General features: G+C 48.7%; 1 pseudogene; it reads left to right on the plus strand.

The window, feature by feature from the left end:
* The first annotated feature begins 1,703 nt into the window (after positions 1 to 1,703).
* LOC136543965 (CO(2)-response secreted protease-like) lies at positions 1,704 to 6,843 on the plus strand (annotated as a pseudogene).
* Positions 6,844 to 12,428: the final 5,585 nt, after the last annotated feature.

Here is a 12,428-nt window from a genome sequence, read left to right on the forward strand (position 1 = left end):
TCTGAAAGGCAAGCCCCGGAGCATTCTAAGTCTCCCAGTATTTTATAAAATATTACTCAAGTCCTTATGATTGATGCATTAGGTTATAAGAGTTGATTGGAACCACTTGATGCATACAAATTCCTTGTCTAGATATATACACCTTTAACCCTATGTAGGTCCAGGATCGAATATATGCTTAGCCATGCTTAGACCAGAAGAAGTCGGGTGATTTCCTATCACCTGTGAGATATAGGTGAATACCGTAGCACGGTTGGCTATATTTCCTGTCGTGGAAAAGAACCATGGGGTAAAAGAAAATCAAGGCCGAGCGGAGTCTATGTGTAGGTTGACTCATGTGATCCCGTCTGTGCCGATCAAGGACCGTACTGGTGTTGGAACTTCTAACAAGATTGAACGCATGCCTATCACTTAGCTGGCCGAATAACTCATTCCGACCGTGAAGCCGAGTAGCTCAACTTAGGTCGGGCTCTATTCTGTTGTGCGCTCCTTGCAGGGAGCCAGACTAAGCCCAAGGGCAGGCTGGGCCTGAACGTCCTGGCATTTGGTGTCGCCGATTGTGCGGCGCGGTACGAACCCGCGAAATGTGTACCTGAGTTGTACCAAAGGTGACCTAAGGTGACCGTTGATCAGGTCTGCCTGGGTTTGTGTTAGGAATAAAATTCCTAGCTAGTTGAAATTGATTCGAATCGCCATCTCTCCCGGATAGTGAGAAACTTGGCTAGCTCCAGCATTGTAGTAACTGTATTATGGAACATGATGGTTCGAATGAACATGGATTTACAATACCGGCTGTGGTTACTAGTGTATACTCTTAAAATGATAAACCACATGTTTGGCACAGGATAGTTGCTAATTTAGAGATGGATAGTCATAATTAACTTGATAACCAAATTATAATTGTATAATTGATTTAATCGCTTTTATGCAAAATGTTGTCAAGCTATCTCCATTTATGCAGCCTTGCATGATCCTTGGAGTCATTTTATTTCTGGTTTATGATGAGTAAGTCTAGCTGAGTACCTTCTCGTACTAAGGGTTTATTTCCCATGGTTGCAGATGGCACCGTGTATCATGGTTGTTGCAAGAGTTGCTTCTATCTCGCTGTGGATGAGGAGTAAGCCTTGGGCAGGCTTCTTTATTAATCCCTCTACATACTTTTGTGGACTGTGATCGTATGTTGGCACTGTATCAAACTATGTTGGCAAATGCTACTTTCAAACTTAATTTGCTTCCACTTTTATCCATTAAACTTGGTTTGTAATAACTTTGTTTCATACTCTGATGATGGAAATGTATCTATGAACTTTACGTAATATGTGACATGTATGTTGAATCATGTACGATCTTGGTTGTTGTAAATCGTTTATCGAGACCCGTCGTGGTACTCGACGGACTACCGGGTTTATATGGGTTCAAGTATGACAGTGCGACCGCTTGTGGGCTGCTATTGTACTTGTACTCTTATAAATTGGTCGGTTCTACGATAGGTGAATGTGAACTACCTAAACTAACTACTACTAACAAGCTAACCTAGAGATAGCTAGGTGGGAGAGCAAGCAATTTATCTTTCTAATAACTAAGGGTGAACAAATAACTAGGAGAAATACGATAGTACTTCGGGGAACAGCTCACCTACCAATTAGGAGAATTAAATAGACAAGGTCTGCCATGAGCCCTATGATTTCATAACTAGAACTAACATGGTGGAATACAAAGGATGGACAAGGCTGTCACCACTTGCCACCTACCACAATCTATCTGGAGGCCAAGCCGTATCCACAGGTAATCTATAGCCTAAACACCATGCTTAATCTACAGGCTTACTACCTCGATCCGAGCTCTGATGAAATGAGATCAAAGCACCCTAACCAAATAGTGGAACCAATACTAACAAATTGCTACTAATTATAAGATAACCTATGCTACTAATGCCAAACAACAAGCACCTAAGCTCACTAATGACCAAGTACTTAAATTAAAGCAAAGCAATAATACTAGAATAAAGTACTAAAATAAATACTGAATAAAGTAAATGCTGAAATGAAAGAATTACAAAGGAGCTATACTAGACTAGAAGACTCTTCTAGACTCCGAGAGCAGCTCCGCTCTTGTTCTACTCCAAAACTAGACTACTGCTCTATAACTAAGCTTAGCTAGAAAGCTAAGAGAAGCTTGGAGAGCTTGGAATTGAATGCGGCACTTCTCCACCAAGCTCTAGACCCACTATTTATAGTGTATAGTGAGGGGAAGTGTATTTGTAGGCAGTGGCAAGGTCGGTGGAGGACCTAGGGCACTGGGCGGCCCTTGGATGCACCGCCTTTGCATCCAAGGGTGTTGGTTGCTCCTCTAAGGTGGTTGTGAAGACAGCATGTGGGAAACTCAGATGGTAGGTCGGTTGGTAAGTCGCTAGAGGCTCCCAAGTGTATGACAATGGGCCCATGAATCCACCATGAACAAATCTTGTTCGTTAATCAAACCGACTTGAATGGAAGCTTGTGATTGGCTCTGGAGCAGCTCCCACAGATCAGTGAAGTGGCAAGGCCACTTGGGGGGCAGGCGGTGCCCTTGTGGCGCCAGGCGATGCTACCAAGTGGGCTGTCGGCCTCCTGTCATGTCCACTTGCTTCCTTGGTTCATGTTTGTCACCATTTTGGCCAAATTTTGACATATTTCCTACATACAAATAATTCTACAAGTACAAGTGGAACTAGGTGAATTATAAACAAAATTCTACACATGTGATGATGATTTACCTTACTTTTCCATACTTTTGGGTGAAATGTTGATGGTGAAAACGAGTGTTCGTGACCGCCAACATTGAGCGCCATTATGTTGGATTGTTTGTTCTCTTGCTCTCTTAGGGTTGGATTGGTGGGATCAAGTATCACAAAATTATTCTTGGTTACATCCCACACCATGTCATTGATTGAATCCAAATACATCTTCATCTTTCTCTTCTAATAGTCATAGCATGTGCCATCAAAGTGCGGTGGTTTGCCCCCAACATGGTTGAACACTATTTGAGCCATCTTTTGACACTGATACCACTTGAACAGTGACCATGGCTCTGATACCACTTGAAAGGTCCTAAATGGCAAGAGGGGGATGAATAGCCTATAAAATTTTCTATAAGACCACTAGAGTAAATTAATTAGTACAACAAATGGCTATAATGCGTTTTGCTCTAGCTCTACAAAAATTGCAAGCCACCTACCAATATGCTGGGAAATTATGATCTCTATGGCAATCAAGAATCTATGTCACTACTTCTATTCTAGTGAGCTAGCTAGTAAAAGAATTACAACTAATTACTTCTAGCTACTCAACTAATTGCTACTCTATTCCACTAGCAAAACTAGCAAATTCTATCACTACACAAGTATATCAAAATGTAAATACAAGTGATAGAAATATATACCTAGCCCGGCAAGAGATATATATCACAATGAATACCAAGGGAGCCAATAGACCAATTGACACAAGATTTTTCTTCCGAGTTTCACTTGCTTGCCAGCAAGCTAGTCCCCATTGTGTCGACCGTCCACTTGGTGGTTCGTAAGCTAATAGGCATACACAAGCCTAGCCCTACACAAGGGCGCCGCAAGAATCTACACAAATGAGGGTACTCAACGAAACGAGCAATTTACTAGAGTTGCCTTTGGTGCTCCGCCGGGAAAGGCACAACAACACCTCACAAGCACTTTGATTGGGGTGGACACAATCACTAAATCCCCTCACCAATCAACAAATCACCAACCGTCTAGGTGACGGCAATCAACAAGAGTAATAAGAAATCGGCAATCACAATCACCACCTAGTGCCACCAAATATGTGAACTCAAATGCGCATACTAGGGTTTCCCCCAAATCCTATCATGAATGAGCACCAAGCTTAGAGAAGGAGAGGATGGGGAAGAGGTGTTCTTCACTTTCTCAAGAACAGACCCTAGAGCACAAATGGAGCACACACTAGGGTTTCCCCCAAATCTCTCTCTTGAATGGAGCACGAATCCTTGGGGAGAGAGAGGAGGAGGAGGATGTTCCTCAAGCTCACAAGATCAGCACTTAGGGCTCTCAGGTTCTCTCTTAGGGTTAGCACCAAGCATGGGAGAGAGGAGAGAGGGAGCTTGTTCTTCTTCTTTTGGAGTCTCAGGATGCAAATGGGAAGAAGAGTGAGTAAGAGAGGAGGGGGATGAGATAATGCACCTAGACCAGCCCCCCATGCCCCTCCTCAAACAGTCAGGCGGACCCCCTCCAAATGACTCTCTCAGATCCGACCGTTGAGGGCAGATTCGCCCAAAACGGAGCTCCGGTCCAAACCGGAGCTCTGGTTTCTAGCCCTAAAATAGCGTAGAACCAGACCTTCGGTTTCAACCAGACCTCCAGTTGAGGCTCTCAGCTTCCAAGAAGAAATCAATTTTAGGGCAAAAACCACCGACACTATAGCAGACCGCTGTTACTGTAGCAAAACCGCCGCTGAAACCCGTCCAGGGGGTAAAATAGACGGTTTTAGAAAGTTCAGGTGGTAAAACAGACGGTTTCATAGTTGGGGGGTGAAGTAGACCAAGTATGAAAGGTGGGGGGGTTAAGTAGACTTTTTCCTCACCCAACGTGACGACCATGAGTCTTCGGCGTCCACAGCGTCAAAAAATGCCTGTCGCGCTGGGGCAGCGACAGGAGGCTCGCCACGGGACACCCATGGGCACGGTACACACACAGCGTCGACGGCAGCCAGCGCAGCCGTGCCCCACGCGAGCTACCACGATCTCGCCCGGGGCACGGACAAGGGCGGGGCGCCGGCGAGCCGTGTATCCGTGTGGCCTGCTCGAGCCACGGGTGCACAAGCTCCGCCATACTCAAGGCCATTGACGACGCCGTGAGACACGGCGTGGATGTCATATCTGTCTCCATCGGCACAGGCGGCGGCCCCCAGCAGGCGAAGTTCCTCGACGACCCCATCGCTATCGGCGCCTTCCACGCGCACCAGCACGGCGTGCTGGTTGTCTGCTCTGCCGGCAATGAAGGGCCTAAGCCCTACACCGTCGTCAACACGGCTCCGTGGACCCTTACCGTCGCCGCCTCCACCATGGACCGCGCCTTCCAGTCCAGCGTCGTTCTCGGCAAAGGAACCGTCGAGAAGGTAATAACCTTGTGTGACTGACACTGCTAGTTGCCTTTGGCTTTGTGCAACGACAGTCGCCTGTTCGTTTGGGCTAGTTTGGCTTATAAGTCATGGCTGAAAGTACTGTTGGCTGATTTGATGTGAGAGAAAAATACTATTCGTTGGCTGATAAAGTCATGGCTTATAAGCCAAATACGATCAAACGAACAGGCTGAGTGAGATCAACCGTGTCAACACCTTTATGGAATAAGTATTTAATTTGGTCGTGTCAGCACGCAGGGAGTAGCGATCAACTTTTCGTTGGCTGGACGCGCGGAAGGTGGCCGGGAAGATTGTGGTTTGCATCGGCACGGACAGATCGGTGCCGCGGCGGGTGAAGCCGATCGCCGCCGAGCAGGCAGGCGCGAGGGGCCTGGTACTCATCGACGGCAACGGGCAGGACTCGGCGTTGTCGACAGGCGATTTCCCTTTCTCCCAAGTCAGCGCCGACGACGGGGCTCACATCCTCCACTACATCAACACTACACTGTGAGCTAGCTGCAGTATAATTTTTTTGGTTTTAAAAAAACAAAATTTATTCCTAACTCAACTTTTCGGAGCTCCTCTAATAATGACCAAATTTGTGTCTATGTATGTATCTGCTAGGAAACCGACGGCGACCATCCTCCGGAGTCCCGACCGTGGACGTCAAGGGATTCAATTCAAGCCGGCACCTGTCGCAGCATCCTTGTCATCGCGTGGCCCTGGTAGCCTCACGGAGTCCATCTTAAAGGTCTATTTACACTTCCATTATCTTTGAGTAACTTGCCTGCTCGCATCATGCTAATATATATACCTTTGTGTTGGCAGCCTGATGTGATGGCGCCTGGAGTTGACATACTTGCAGCTGCGATCCCGTCCATGGACAAGGACAAGCAGCAGTCCTCAGCGTTCGCAATCCAAGTGTGGAACACTTCCATGGACTGTCCACACGTTGCCGGCGCTGCCGCCTTCCTCAAATCGGCCCACCCTGGCTGGAGCCCGTCCATGATCCGATCAGCTCTCATGACAACAGGTCTATATTTTGTTGGTCAGAGCATTTCCCTTCCTAAATAATTAAATTATGACAAATTAACGCCCTTAATTTGGTCGGTACGACGACGCAGCGACGACGAGGAACAACCTCGGGGAGCCTCTGGCGAGCAGCGCCGGCACCGTGGCTACAGGCCACGACATGGGCGCCGGGGAGGTGAGCCCACTTAGGCACTCAGCCCGGGCCTGGTGTTCAACACCACCACGGACGACTACCTCGACTTCCTCTGCTACTACGGCTACGACGACAAGCGCGTCCGCAAGATCTCCGGCGTCGCACGCTTCGCCTGCCCAGCCGACGCGCCTTCGGAAGACCTTGTTGCCGCCCGCGTCAACTACCCATCCATCTCGGTGCGACGGCTCCACGCCGGTAAGGTGGTCACCGTGGCGCGCACCGTTACAAACGTGGGGTCGTCCAATGACACCACCTAGTACCTACAAGGCCACCGTGGAGACGCCGCTGGGCCTGACGGTGCATGTGGTGCCGGAGCGTCTCGTGTTCTCACACAGGGGAGCCACTGCCAAGTTCGAGGTGACCTTCCATGATGGGAATAATGCCGCCGTGAACAAAGGATACGCACACGGCGCCGTCACCTGGTCAGATGGTGCGCACTCGGTTCGCGTACCTTTCTCTGTTCATGCGGTATGACTTATGAGCTTTTGGACCAGTATAGTTGAACCGTCTATGGTCTTCCACCAGCTATATACCTCTTGGCTTAAATTTAGTATATGATATTATTGACGCTAAAGGTCTACAAATTTGAAGTTCGGCTAGCAGAAATAAATGCATTGTCTTTGTTCTAGGTGTGCGGGCGCTTAACGCACCGCACGCCCACACGCCAGTCCCCACCGCAACTTATCCTCCTCCTCTCTTTCTTCTCCTGGAGATCGCACGCTCTCTCCCCGGTGGCCACGCCCACGCCCCAACTCTGGCAAGGTCCTCGCTAGTGGCCGCACTCGCGCCCCAACTCTGGTGAGGTCCTAGCCGGTGGCCATGCCCGCGCGCCCACTGCGGCCCCACTGTTAGGGTTCCGGTGGCGACGGTGAGTTCAACATCGGTGAGGTATGTCCTCCTCCTCCTCAACTCCAGTGGGCTTAGAAGAGAAGGGGTTGGGGAAAGGAAGTCCGGCCAGGCAGTGGGGACAGCGGTAGGGCGGTTTTGGGGCCCTAGCGATGGTGAGGAGACGGTTGTGCTAGGTCGGGGCGGTGGCAGCCGTGGAGCTCCGGTGAAACCTTAGCGCGTCATGACGTGGCGGTGGGTGGCAGCGGGGGCGAGGGTTGCCGGAGAGGAGAAGATGCTAGTCACGAGGAAGAAGGGGAAGGAGGAGGGCGCGAGGTTGAAACCCCCTGCCAAACTCTAGGGTAGCATCGAGCGATCCCCTACAAAACTCTCCCGATTTCCACCGTTGTAGGATTGGGCATTCCTTAACAGGAAGATTACTATACTACTAGACGTAGGGCTCAGTGGTCCGAAGTAGGATAAATCATTGTGTCCCTTTCGTGTTTTGAGTGTTCGAGCCACCAGAGACCCACACAACCACGATGCTCGCCGCTGTTACGATCCCACGACAGCTGGCGTGCCAGGTATGGGAGCGCATCTAAAGATGGCAACCAATGCCTGAAACCGGAAACCCTATGGATTTTTTTACCCTATTAGGCATGGTCTGGGTCAATGTCTCTACCATGAGGTTTGTTAATGGGGAAAAAGCTAAACCCAGCGGGTCTACGGGTGTGGGTCTGGGAGCGTAGTGCCCAAACCCATAAACCCATAGGTTTTTTAAACCCAATCCATCATATAGAGCAACTCACGTCTGCTCACAAATACATGTTGTTGATTTGTTTTACAAAGGCTTTGTAGATATTACGATGATAATATCATATGGCATGGAAATAAATTTTGAGTTTTTATTAGAAAAAGTACAAAAAATCCATGACGCGGTGGGAAATCAATTTTTTTAGGGGAAATAGCTATTTCCATTACTCGAGAACGGCTGAATCATCAGCGAGTACACACTGGATACAAGCCGGAATGGAGTCCAGATTTGGATCTTCATCTCAAGCACTACCTAGGATCGCCAGCTCATGGCCAACCCTATTACAAGATCGTGGACAATATTTAACAAACCAAGAGATGAAATTATCAACTAGCAAGCTATGCAACTCCTGGACAAGGTGTGTCATCGTGCTGAAATCATAAGCTTCAGAATACACCGCTTTCACCACTTCTGCAGCGTCCGTCTCCACAACAACATGACCCACACATCTATTGCCGCTTGGACATCATGAATGCACGCAATGAGTTGTCCATGCATCGGACTCATCAGCGCCTCCACTCTCCCCCGCCTTGCCATGACGAAGTCACCATCCGAGTCACGCAAGACACATCCCCAGCCTCCGTTGCCTGTGTCGGACTGACAAGCAGCATCACAATTCACTTTCACAAAATTCTCGGCCGGCTTCTCCCATCTCTGCACTCGTCCTCTTCTAGCTGTTGGGACGCCTTTGTATTCGCAGCTCCACTGAGTTAACTGCACTTGAATACTGTGTACAAGCCAAGCCGGCTCCCTTGCAGGTAAACCCTCTCTAATGCGGTTCCTTTCAAACCCTCTCTTTGTTCCAGGGCTTCTGTAGTAGTCTCCAAGCCTGCTTGCTCAGCATCGCAATGTTAAAGGCATGGATATCTCTGAACCCGAGCCCCCCTTCCTTCTTGGGTTTGATCATGGTCTCCAAACTTAGCCAATGAATTTTGTGTTTCCCCTCCTGTTGGTTCCACCAATACCATCAGACCATCGCACTAATTTGATCACACATGGTTTTGGTTATATCAAAGCAGCCCATAGCAAAAGTTGGAATAGCCTGGGCAATGGTTTTGATCAAAATCTCTTTCCCCGCCCATGATAAACATTTCTCCTTCCAACCCTGTATTCTCTTCCACACTCTGTCTTTCAAGTATGCAAACACCTCGGATCTGGAACTCCCCACATGTACAGGAAGTCCAAGATATCTCTCATTCATAGTTTCCTTCTCTACTTCAAGAATTTCTTTCACTTCTCTTCTCTGCGCTGATTTTGTGTTTGTGCTGAAAAGGATAGCTGATTTTGCCTGTTGATCATCTGACCAGAACACTGCTCATACAACTCCAGAATGCTCCGAAGCTGACTACCATCCTCCCCTTTCGCCCGAATCAAGATCAAAGAGTCGTCAGCGAAAAGTAGGTGACAAATACTAAGCGCATTCCAGCAGATTTTTATCCCTGCAATCAGTCCATCTTCCTCTGCTTTATTCGGAAGAGCTGAAAAACCTTCTGCACATATCAAAATCAAATACAGTGATAAAGGATCTCCCTGCCTGAGACCCCTTTCAGGTTTAAAAGCCTCCGATAGTGCCCCCATTGACTTTGATCCGATAAGTGACAGTAGACACACATTTCATAATTAATTGTATCCACGTCTGGCAAAAACCCAACTTCCTCATCATTTCAGCTAAAAAAATCCCACTCTACCCGGTCATACTCCTTGCTCATATCGAGTTTGATAGCAGCATAGCCTAGATCTCCCTTTCTTCTATTCAGCATATAATGTGTCAACTAGTAGACTATCAAAATATTATCCGAGATGAGACGACCTGGGACGAAAGCACTCTGACTTGGGGTGACAACATCAGGCAGGATCACTTTGAAAATTAATTTATACACCACATTGCAGAGGCTTATGGGCCGGAGATCCGTTACCTTTTCAGGATTTGGAACCTTGGGAATCAGAGAAATAATAGTATCATTCCAATTTTGTGGCATAGCACGACCATTCAGGACTGCCAACACCTCTTGTGACACTTGATCACCCACTGTATCCCAAAAGTGCTTGTAGAAAAGGGCCGGCATGCCATCCGGGCCGGGAGCTTTCAAATCGCCTATAGACTCCAGCGCTTGTTTCACTTCTTCGTGCGTAAATTCCCGCACAAGCTCAGTGTTCATCTCCTCAGAGACCCTGGGTAGCAGCTGGTGTGTATCACCCATGGCCCCCGATCTGAAAAGCTGCACAAAATGATTAGCGATAAATTCCTGCTTCTCTACTTCCTCCTCCACCCAACCCCCATTCTCCTTTTTGCGTCTACCGATCCTATTTCTCCTCCTCCTCTCTGAACACCATCTATGGAAGAAAGCCGTATTTCGATCCCCCTTCTGTAGCCAGTTGGCATGGGCTCTTTGCTTCCAAAAAATCTCAATTTGCTCTTCTACCTTGTCCAGTCTATAGCTAAGCACAGCCTCCTTGTGCACTGAGTTGGCATCAATAGGGGACGAGCACGTCGCCCATAGCCTGCGGAGGTCGTCCATGGGCCGCTCCGAGGTTGCAGCAAGGTGGCCGGCGATCTCAATTTGCACCTCAACAGGGAGCGCCGTCAGCAACGTGGGGTGCCGCCTCGCCGCCATGATTGCCGGCGTGGATGGAGGTACGGCGAGTGCACGGCGGTGAGCCGGAGGGCTGGAGAGGCGCAGCGGCGTGACGTACGTTGATTGTGGAGTTTTTTTTGTGAAATTTAATTTGATTGATTGAGGAAGAGTTATTGTAACGAACTTGTTTTCTAGTTATTTAGAGAGTATCGTCCGGCCACGCAGTGCACTGTGCCACTTGATCTTGGATGTTGGACGCGATCTCGACGGCGTAGCCCACAACACCGCAGTTGGGTACGGCATGTTCTCACGTGTGAATCGCACTCCTAATTAATGACCATTGTGGCGGTTGCGTTTCCAATGTTTTTAAACGCTTTGGGTACGCTGCCAGGCCAAGCAACGTGAAATACGCGCCTTGGGAACTCGACGCTGCCAAGCGAATGGTCGCCATTGAATGGACGCGTTGGGTACACAGCAAGGCGAATCGACGAGAAATATGCACCTAGGGAAGTCGGCGTTGCCATGCGAATCGTCGCCATTGCTTCGTATAAGAAGGGGGTGCGGTGTGTTGCTTTCTCCACTCTGAACTTGCAAAATTTTACAGTTGATCTTTCTCTTTCTTTCTTCAACTGTCTCTGCAAGCATGGCAGGCCACAGTGACTCCGAGATCGAAAACTCACATTCAGACGAGTTTGAATTCAAAGAGGAGAGCGAGATCCTACTTGGCCTCTCCAATGGAGGCGTCAGGTTTCGTGGTCATGGAGAGGGCACCTTTGTGTGTCCTTTTTGCCGCGTCAAGAAAGTGCCATCATGGAGTCTTCGCGAGTTGCTGCATCACGCGAATGGGAAGTCTCACAGAGGCGAGGCGATCTCTGGGCCAGAGCATAGTGCTTTTGCCAAGTATATCATGAGCAACGACGCCATGGCCCGTGACCGCGAGCTTAGTGGAGTTGGGGACCGCGGCGGCATCAGGCGGTGAAGGCTCGCAGGGACAAGCGCCACGCGGCCAATAGGGCCGACAAGGAAGCACGCAAGGCGAAGGTACTAAAGAAATCATAACTCTATGTGATGATGTTTTTTGTGATCAACCTTCTTTCAATTTTTTATAACTTACTACGTAGTTCCTGTCACCAATCGAAACTAACTATATATTTTAATTAACATAGCGGACCACGCGCCGCATGGGAAAGGACCCCTACTACAAGCCTAGCAGAAGGCCCGACAGAGGGTCATCCGTATCCCGCTGAAGCTAGTCTTGTAGTAGGATTTTATTTTATGTACGGAATTTTTAGCGTAGAATATGTATGTTTTATTTACATGAAATATGAAATGTTCTTAACTTATGTATTTTTTGGGATCTTCCTTATCTTTGCTCGATGTTTATTTTGTGTGATGGGGAAACGGTCTTCTACGACCAGTAGTGTGATGGTAGCCCCCGAGCACCTTAGATTTCACGACCATATGTCACGTCCGTCGTTAGGTGATATTCGTAACACGCAACCACCACCGCCGGCAGACTTCACCGCTGCTTCCAAACGGTCAGGATGGCACCGCTATCGTCAATTTCTAAGCCCACCCAAATCTCCCACGCGTATTTACAAAGTTTTGCTCAAATTTGCATTGCCGCGGCACCGACTTTAGCTTACAAAGACCGCTTTCCCACCATGTCTGCCTCCTCCTCAGTGCTACTATTCCACATCATCGCCGCTCACCGCCGATAATCTAGTGCTCCGCGCCGCGGCGCCGGTACACCTCACCGCCCCGCACAGATCCACCGGTGACTACGGTGGTACCGCCGTGCCCGCTCGAGCTCATTGCTGCAAGATCCAAACGTAAGGGTAACA

The sequence above is a fragment of the Miscanthus floridulus genome, chromosome 3, assembly GCF_019320115.1.
Source record: "Miscanthus floridulus cultivar M001 chromosome 3, ASM1932011v1, whole genome shotgun sequence".
Classification (NCBI taxonomy): Eukaryota; Viridiplantae; Streptophyta; class Magnoliopsida; order Poales; family Poaceae; genus Miscanthus; species Miscanthus floridulus.